Source organism: Hesperophylax consimilis, chromosome 21, assembly GCF_061612785.1.
Source record: "Hesperophylax consimilis isolate HC1 chromosome 21, BYU_Hcon_1.0, whole genome shotgun sequence".
NCBI lineage: Eukaryota > Metazoa > Arthropoda > Insecta > Trichoptera > Limnephilidae > Hesperophylax > Hesperophylax consimilis.
Genome location: NC_142856.1, coordinates 22,998,689 through 23,008,824, shown reverse-complemented (window position 1 = coordinate 23,008,824; position 10,136 = coordinate 22,998,689).

Genomic DNA, 10,136 nt, shown 5'->3' with positions numbered 1-10,136 from the left:
ATCGGCGAGCATGTGCTGCGAATAATGATATCTAAAAGGCGGTTTTCCCTCCGGTAAATAACTCTTCGATCTTGCGTCGATGACAGTTGAATTCTTCCTTACCGCACTATTCGGCAGGTGCGTGCGGTACCATGTACAAAATCAAGCGTGGAGTTTGAATCCTGCTATATTGTTGGTGGGAGCAAAACAAAGCTGAGAATGTAACGAAACACCAGGAGTGATAGACGTGTGAATCTAACCATCCCACTGCAGTGCAAGGACGAGAGAGTCCGGCTGCAGACTTGAAAGGTTTTCCCTTAACTGGCTTCTGCTGGTGGTACCTGGACAAACCTCACCCCATAAACCCCGACCCTTACGCTCAGCCAACAATCGTATCGAACCATTTGGGGTGACTTATTGCAGAGATAAAATTTTGCTTTAATAAATTTTTTACCATTGTTTGGTTACCATGAAATTCTTAGGACGTTTTAAATCTTCCTATCCTTCTTTGGGGAACTCGTGGAATGAATAAAATAAATAATCTAATTATTCAAATAGTTATGTGTGGTAATGTGGCGTATGTAATGAACGAAGAAAGTATGTGAGGAAAATGACATGGATGCGAATGGAAAAAGAACGTAGCAAGGTCAACTGAGTGAAATAACAACGGGGAAAATTATTCATCGGAGCATTGTGAATTGTGTTTAACATTTCCCTAATAAAGTTATTAGTAAATACTTCGCGTTTTACAACATGTCTATACATGTCTATGCATTTCCATCATACAAGTCCATGCGTTGGGTAAATGATATGGTATGCCCACATGAGATTATCCGGCTTAACTCCGTGGATTAAAAGTTTATTACTTGTACAGCATTTGGAAAGTTTTTTGGAAAACTGTTATATCTGCCTTACTTTGCAGATTTAAGTGTTGGGAACTCTTTGTAAAAAGTAAAAGGTTCTACTTATAATTGTGTTTATTTACCTTACAAATAATAGGTTTGGATTTATCTACACTGTTCATTACCCGAGGGTTGGTAATTCTCTGGTTCGAGAAGCTTGTTCCCTGTCAATCTCATCTCACAAGTAATTGCTACGCTCTAGCGACATCTGTCGGACTCTAGAGTAAGCTTTATGACTAGCGCCATTTATCGCTTAAATACTCAAATTTATTACCATACATCACACACATTATTTTCTATCCGTACATGGTTAGATAAATAAACTTGGTGCCACTAAATGAAAATTGAAAATAATTGGCACGACAAAAAAACTAGTGTAAACATTTTTTTTAGCGTAAATATTTAAATTATTTACCAGCGCATACCCGTAGATAATCACGTTATAATCTGAATTCTTGATAAATCAGTTCCAATTTTAAAAATAACGATTAAAATAATTTTTCACTAAAATATGGTATGAATAGACAATAGACGGGTACTTTATCGCTTGTCTTGAATTCTTCACACAATATTTTTTTTTCGAAATTACACTTAAATTCAAAGCAAATCTCAGTTCATTGAACCAGAGCTACACAGACAGATAGGTCTACAACCGAAGTTAGTATTAATAATGATTTCGGAAAAAAAATTAATAGAATATATATATTTATTGTTGCCAGAGATTTGATTGGCGAATTTTATAATTTCTGATTTGTTTTGAATAGTTTTAAAGAAAAAAAATTGCAAAAAGTAACTCAGAAGATTGCTATTTTATTAAATTTGTTTATAGGTATCGCAATCTGAGTTGAGTTGAAAACAATACTCATACAAATACAATGCTTGATACATCATGTTTCAAATTTATTAATCGACTCAGAAACGAAAATTCCAGAGAAAATAAAAGAATTAATGCTTAATATAATAAAACTAAAATGTTTTAAACTTTTCAAATTTACAAATTCGATGATCATATACATTTCTTGTCCCCAACTAAACAACAACTACACTGTTTCGCCGCAGCGGTAGGCAGAGAGAACTGAAAGCCAAACAAATCGTTCTTGGCACACACATCTTGCCTCATGTACTCTTGACGTGGCCCATCTCATGTGTTCCTCGACCGTCCCCGACTTTTTCTACCATTCACATTCTAGTCTCTTGCCTACACTCCTTTCTTCGTTAGTTAAATTTGGGTGGCGAGTTTAGATATCGCCGCCCGGGAACCATTGATTGGATAACCAACACCTACACCACAGGTCACCCCAAGTGGTTCGAGAGTGCCCGGGTTCATCGGGTGAGGTGTGTTCAGAATGCGCCTTCCAAACAGCTGCGTGGCATGCTAGCTCGGAAGAGGCTGGTTTAGAGGCCTTGTGCCGCAGATGGAACCCGTTTTCCTGGACACACGGATTCCTACCCAACCCTCATACCTTTTACTTTCCCAGAACTTAGAGAAAATTTTACCTCTTCATATAGTCTCTCAACCCATCGTCTTGGATCGCGTCAAGGGAGGGATGGATTCACACCTGATAGAAACACTGGAGACACTGATCCCTAGATTCCTACCCACCCCTCATACTGTTTTCCTTCCCAGAACTTCCTCTCTTTCCTTTCCTTAAAAAAGACCTTCCACACAGCATCTCAAAAGATGTCATAGGCACTGAGGAAAATGATAATCCTTACGGTCTCCTGTATCGCGTTAATGTAAAGAAAGACTTAATAATAAGTCACAGGTTAAATAAATTATGTTGTAAAGCGCCCTTCAATTGTTTTTTATATTGATAACTTTGGACAGATATGATATGAGATTTTCACGGCCAAAAGTATTATAGTGATTTGTTTTTGGGGTATTCTTTTCAGACAGCATTACAGTATCCATCATCAAGGCAAATGTGTAATCTGATAATAATGAACACAATAAAATAAATTATTTAAAGTTGCTTACCGACGGTTTTTCTCATGTAAACTGTAATTACTTTTAATTTTTTTTTTTCATACGTTAATTTTTAAACACAAATACAAAGCGTGGTGTTTTCTCTTACACTAACACTGTTTAAATCATATATCCCATCATAATACAAATTGACATAGCGTGAATTGTATTATTTCATATCAGACTGGGAGAAATATCTCCCAAAAACACTAAAAGGGGTTTGATGCTTGGGAAAAATATCTCCCAAAATCGCTCTGGGGGTAAATTATAAAATCAGCCTAGTTATTAGATTACATGGTAATATTAGATTCGCGGTAGCATAATTTCCTTTGAGGTAATATGTATTTAAATATTAACAGAAGGTATAATCTGAGTCCAATCTGAAGTCCAAAGAAGCGAAGTTAGCAGTCCACAACGGAGTGCTGGTACCTAACTTAATGTATGGAAGTGAGGCATGGAACTGACAAAGAAAGGATGAAAGTAGATTGAATGCTGTTTAAATGAGATCCCTGAGGCGTATGTGTGGTAAAACCATGTTTGATCGTGTGAGGAATGTGGAGATCCGCAAAGAGTGCAAGGCTGATGTAAGCGTAATGAGTAAGATTAAGAAAGGGACGCTTAGATGGTTTGGGCATGTAGAGCGAATGAGCGAAGATAGGAGTGTAAGGAGGATATATGATGCAAATGCGAATGGTAGCAGAAGTCGGGGACGCCCGAGGAAGACATGGCACGATCAAGTGAATCAGATACTCGAGTCGGGCCATGTCAAGAGTCAGAATAATAGAAGAGTATGTATGAGACGATGTATGAATGTGAATGAGGCAAGGAGTGTGTGCCAAGACCGAGTTGTTTGGCGGTCCGTCCTCTCTGCCTACCCCTGCGGGGAAACGGCGTGATGGTTAGTTAGTTAGTTAGTTATAATCTGTAAAACAATGAATCGTAAGAAATATTTTATGCAGGCGTTAGCAGAGACTCAAACCAATGCGACTAATAAATTTTATTTCGTATATTCAAATAGTACTTATTCTATAAAATTGATAATATTTGTAAGCTGCTTCACTCCCTAAAAATCTAAATCATTATTCACAGTATCTACTTTTCGAAAATATTTGTTTACACCCTCCTGCCTCATACATTGCATGGCAAATGTACCATATTAGCTGGAGTATACTAGTGGCCTATAGACTCCGTACCATTATAAATATGCATGAACAAATACAGAAAAAAAATTCAACAACTACTATGGGAAAACCCACATTGTTTACCACCACTAAAACCCATCTCCAAATGTTGAGTATATATACCATATTTTAAGGCGAAGCTTAATGCAAAATCACTATTTTGATTAATCTTTGTAACGAATTAGTGTACATTATGAATACCAAAAAATATGCTTTAGATAAATTGAAGGTTTTCCTATCGTTTCGCTTGAGTAGAAAACAACTAAAAAAATAAATTACTTATTAAAAAATATAAATGTAAACTACTAAAAAAGTATTTTTTAATAGAAATATATGAACGCATAAAGAAAACAACTTTTTAAAAATACAGTATTATAGCTAAGATTATCTGTGACAGTTTCACTTGATTAACTTTTTTGCTTTCTCATAAAATTATTTACAAAATAAATAAACACCAGTTTTAAACTTTAAATGGAACATTTCTAGACTCCGTTTGTCAAACAATTTTAATGCCTATTACCTACAATATAATGTATACCAAGAATATACACATTTTTGGCTTGTAGCTTCCTCCCAAGACGAAATTGTACCAGTCTGAAGATGGTCATATTAGTCTGAAACCGGTAGCGTCCAGAAATAAAAATGGATATATTCTTTTAAATTGTTTCATTATATTATTATCATTACTATTTTACTCAATTTGGGTGGCACGTATGAGTACCGCCGCCTCGGGGACCATTTATTGGATAACAAACCCCTCTGCCATAAGTCAGCCTAAGTGGTTTGCTGCGTTTGTCACTCCTAGACCTACTGACCGCGAGATTCCTATCAACCCCTCCTACCTTTTTCTCTTCTAAAACTGCCTCCCCTTCCTTTCCTTGAAAAACCCTCCACATAGCATCCCTAAAGATCACATAGGACTTGAGGGAAATATGTGTTTAGTTAATGCAAATAAATGTATAATTGAATTCTACCACGAATTGTCGGTATCAAAAATAGTGACATACATATTTACAACCATGGAATGAAAAATGTTTCCACGATTTGCCTATATTTAATGATTTTTTTCGTTTAATTTTTAGGAAGTTTCTTAAAATGAAAAATGTGGAGAACTGCAAAGAATGTAAGGCTAATGTAAGACACGGCACGATCAAGTGAACTAAACACTTAATTCAGGTCATGTGAGGAGTCTAAATGACTTAAGGGTATGTATGAGACGATATATGAAGTTAACTGAATGAAGGAATGTGCTCCGTCCTCTCTTTCGAGAAACGGCGTGACTGTTAGTAAGTTAGTTTGTAACTAACTAACTAACTAACCTAACCTATCCTCCGCGGGGGTAGGCAGTGAGGACTGACTATCAAACAACTCCGTCTTGGCACACACTCCATGCCTTATTCACATTCATACATACTCTTCTATTATTCTGACTCTTGACATGGCCCGACTCCAGTATCTGATTCACTTGATCGTGCCATATCTTCCTCGGGCGTCCCCGATCTTCTAGCATTCATATTTGCCTCATATGTTCTCAATACACTCCTCGTTTCGTTCATTCGCTCACTTGCCCAAACCATCTGAGCGCCCCTTACTTAATCTTACTCATTACTTGTTAGTTTTTTTATTAATATATTTTGACCAGAATACAATTTGAAATGAGTTTGTTCAATTTTTGGTATTAGGTAATGTGTGTTGCGCCTGTATTGGTCCCCGGGGAGCAGAATAAGGGGGGTGTTTTTAGGGGACAGTTTGAATTAATAGGATTATCAAGGGATGGACTGAGCAGATGCTTACTAAAATTATTTTTCACTAGCATATTTAGTAGAAAACTTCTTTGAGGGAAAAAGAAAGAACATTTTTTTTAAATACAGGATATCGGGATGGAACCGGTAGTAAATATTAAAATGTTTGAAAAAAACAAAAAAGTGCTAAATACCAATTCCATGGATAGCTTAGCTAGACGGACCGTCTAAACGTGATCAAACAGCATCTCCAAAGATCGCCAGACGACGCTAGAAGGATCAGACATAGACAAAGCACGTAAAGCACAGTGAAAGTTTTAGAAATCAGTCGGAGGAGGCGTCGCCACGTCCGACGCCCTCAGCGCGACGCCCGCGACCGGTTCCGGCCCTGCGGAATAAGGCACGCCATGTCTGCTGACATAACCAACAACTTGCCGGGCTTCCTTTCCTCTGAGGGTTACCAGACAGCCACAGAAAATGGCCTTAATTCAATATGTAAATATAAATAATTGTTTACTATATTAAAACACAAATAACTTGGTTTGCATCACTTCAATATATATAACCTCTACATGTTTCATGAACAAAGTTCACCTCATCAGGAACTAGTATATACTAAAATCAAAAATTAAATATAGATTACAATTGAACAGTGGAAGGAGTGGGGAGGGGTAAAAGTGGGCGGAGTTTTTCGGAACTAGGAATTACAATATTGTTAGACGCGAAAGACCAGTTTAGTGGGAAAATATTTAAAAGAATTTTATAAAATTTTAAAAGTATACAAATCTACAGTTTTATTACGAGATTGAATTATTTTGTTGACCTTAAGACAAGGGGAAGGTCACTGTCTACGTGTGATTTCGAGAAACTTTGCGGCAATACGAGGGACTTTAGCTGATAAAATATATAAATTCACTAATTTATTTAAAACGTTATTTAAATAGTAAAAAAAGCCGATGAAGAAATCAATTTTTTTTAGTCCACTTTCTTATCCAATCATCAATTTCTTATCAAAATTCATTTAAATGAAGTGATGAACTCGGTAGAAGATAGTAAGTTCCTTAGATTGCATCATTTACAGAAAATATGTTACAATGTAACGTAACTATTTCACATATTTAAGATGTACCACCAGGCTATGGGGGATGTGTTATTATGTTTGTTATTTTGTTATTTGCATGTTATAGTATTCAGTTTATATTTTCAGTGTGTAAAATTTAAAATCTTTTTTTTTTATTTATGTTTATCATCCTGTTTGGTAATAATATCTTTATTGATATTTATGTTTATGATACTGTCTTAAATATAATATTAAAAAACTTTTCTCCGAGATATTTATAGTTAAATTGCCTTCTTAAAACATTTCCTTTAGTAGCAGTTGGATCTCTTGCTAAGTAGGACAAAAAGTTTTTAAATATTAAATACCCGCTCCGTGATCTATCGTGCCATTTACCTCTTCGCTAAGTAACTAAACCCATTCCGAATAAAAACAATAAATCAGCAAAAATAATTGTAATTCCATCGCATGGTCGCAAGCACGTTGTATCGCCAGTGGAGCAAAACACCCAAACATATTATAATACATTATATCTCCCACCCCTAGCTCCTTTGCCTCACGGTACACCAGCCCCTAGGGGCAGCCACCCCGCAGACTAATGATATTAGATTCTGCTTTCAATAGACAGAACCATTCTTGCAATCTGCCAGCATTACCTGTCAATCACCGTTGAAACTGTGCGGACGCAGGTCAAAATCATGGAAAAACTACCTTGCAAGTTCAATCAAAATATCAAACATTAAAAAATAAATCATTCAACTATTTAAAAAAACTCTGCCAAAAATGTAATTTTTTTTTTTCATTATTTTCTTACGGATTTGATTCTTCGTTTGTGTTTTAAATAGTGACAGGAGCGAGATATAAAATTCTTCATTCGGTTTGTCGGTGAGGTGAGTTTTATGTGTCTTTAATAATATTATTGATTACTAATGTCATTCTCAGGCATTTCCGACTTCTTCCATCATTCACTACTGTATACCACAATGTTACTATTAAAAAACTACAGTACATCGAACTTAATTCGACTCCATATCCCATTCCAGTGCATAGCAATTGCGTCAAGTATTCATCAAGTGTCCCTGACCTCTTCCACCATTCAAATAACTCAATAAGCACTACTGGCACTAATAGGAACAACCTTTGAAATTTTCAGTGATATCGGTTAAATACTTTTCGAGGTTTCGGGCATAAACATACGCAGGCTGAATTTGCAAGTATTAAGATTGCATGATGTTTTATGCTCTCTTTTCAAATTTTCAGTGTTATCGGTTAAATACTTTTCGAGGTTTTGGGCACAAACATACGCAGGCTGAATTTGCATGTATTAAGATTGCATGATGTTTTATGCTCTCTTTTCAAATTTTCAGTGATATCGGTTAAATACTTTTCGAGGTTTCGGGCACAAACATACGCAGGAAGTGTTTTTATGTATTAAGATTGCATGATGTTTTTATACTCTCTTTTTCAAATATAATAATTTAGACTAACATAAAACAATAAATCAGTTTGCATACAAACTAGGATTATCTCAGATACGAAAGACATCAGATCTTTCAGTTTGTTAAAAATAAGCACTGAAGGCATACACATTTACATCAGCCTAGACTTACACCTTTCAGTTTTTGCATACATATAGATAATTTATGTTCATTATCTTTACCTCTTAGGAACGATTAAAATATATACTCGTTTACAAAAAAGGTTTACATTTTATGTAAGCTTTAAGTCTTTTACACAATGAAAATTGCACGTGTATTAGTATCGTATTATAATTGGTGTTATACTAACTCAGACTCGTAAAAAATCACGGGATATTACAATTGTAGGATTTATGAATCTGAAAGTTTATGCAAAGAAAATATGAGAACAAGATCATTCGCTACAGGAAAAGGAAAATTTTTACAGCAAGAATTACTCTTTTGACAAGATTTTTCTCGTATCTTCCCGATCAGTTATTTAAGTTAACAAATTATTTCTGATATCTTAGCACGTAAGTTCCAATTTTGAAAATGACAATGAAGATTATTTTCTGTTAAAATATTACATTAACGGTAGGTATGTCTTTGTAATTATTACCTTTGCCCTTAGTAATGATTAGTAACGACTTATTTGTTAATTGGGAAGTAAACTACTGTGTGCTCTGTGTTATTTGATGTTCATTAGGAATTTGCAAACCTGGACCAAATCTCAAATAAAGGTAGAGTACATGTTCCTTAATATTATGAAGGTTATTTTAGCTTGTTCAGTTAGACCCTAAGAAAAGCGCAGGAAGGTATGAAAAGTTTTTCTCATAAAACCTCTGGTTAGTAAGACATTAGTCGGAAAATCGCTAGGATTTACGGATGGGCATGTACCTTAAATGAGTCACGTGTTTTAGATTTGAAATTTTGATTGCTGAGAAATATTATAGATTATTGTCGACCATGTCGACATTAAAAGCCATTGATCTCGTGAGTTTGTGGCTATGAAATTGAACTGTATTGAAGCAGTAAAATTCAGAAAAAACGGTAGGTCGGCATTCCAGATTTCCAATCCTCTTCTATCCGCTGTGCGACGTAAACTTGAGTTGATGACCGTCCCCAACAAAAAATTTAGTTTTTTTGGATTAAAGTCAGAAAACATTTTAATTTTACTGTCTAAACTTCTTTCAAACAAAATAGCATGCATTTAGGTCATATTTTAATACATTAATTTTTAGATTCCGAATATTATACGTCGTGTCGAGGACTCCGAAATTTTGACTTCGCTGTATTAAATAATTAAAAATTTCTGGAAATAAAATCGTGATTTACGTCTTTTGTAGGATTGTGATTATCGCCAATTTTAATGGGTTGTTGGCTAAATAATTCTGTGGTTCTTCAATTCGTAGAATCCAAGGTTGCGTGATTACTCTCGGTGTGTAATAATGAGAATTCAAATATTTCAATTTAGTTTTTATTTTAACAAAACTCACTTTACAATAATTTTATGAACAAAACAGATCGCGTACGTTAGAGGAGATTTAGGGCTAAACCGGCGGCTAGACCACTGGAGAGAGAATGAAATAGTTGCCGCGCGATGTATCGCGCTCAGGCTTACAGTTATACCAGTCTCACATAAATTTGGGTAAAAGTAATGTTGTTATTATTTTCGGGAGATGTAAGCACCCTATAATTTACCCTATAGTCTGTTGAATAAAATGTTTGTCTGGAATTCATGGAGGTGATTTTAGTGCTGTACATGTACATATATCTGAGATATTTATCTTATTATGTTCGATGGACAATGGGTTTTAACTGAGAACGTTTAAAGTCTAGTTAGTTAAATTTA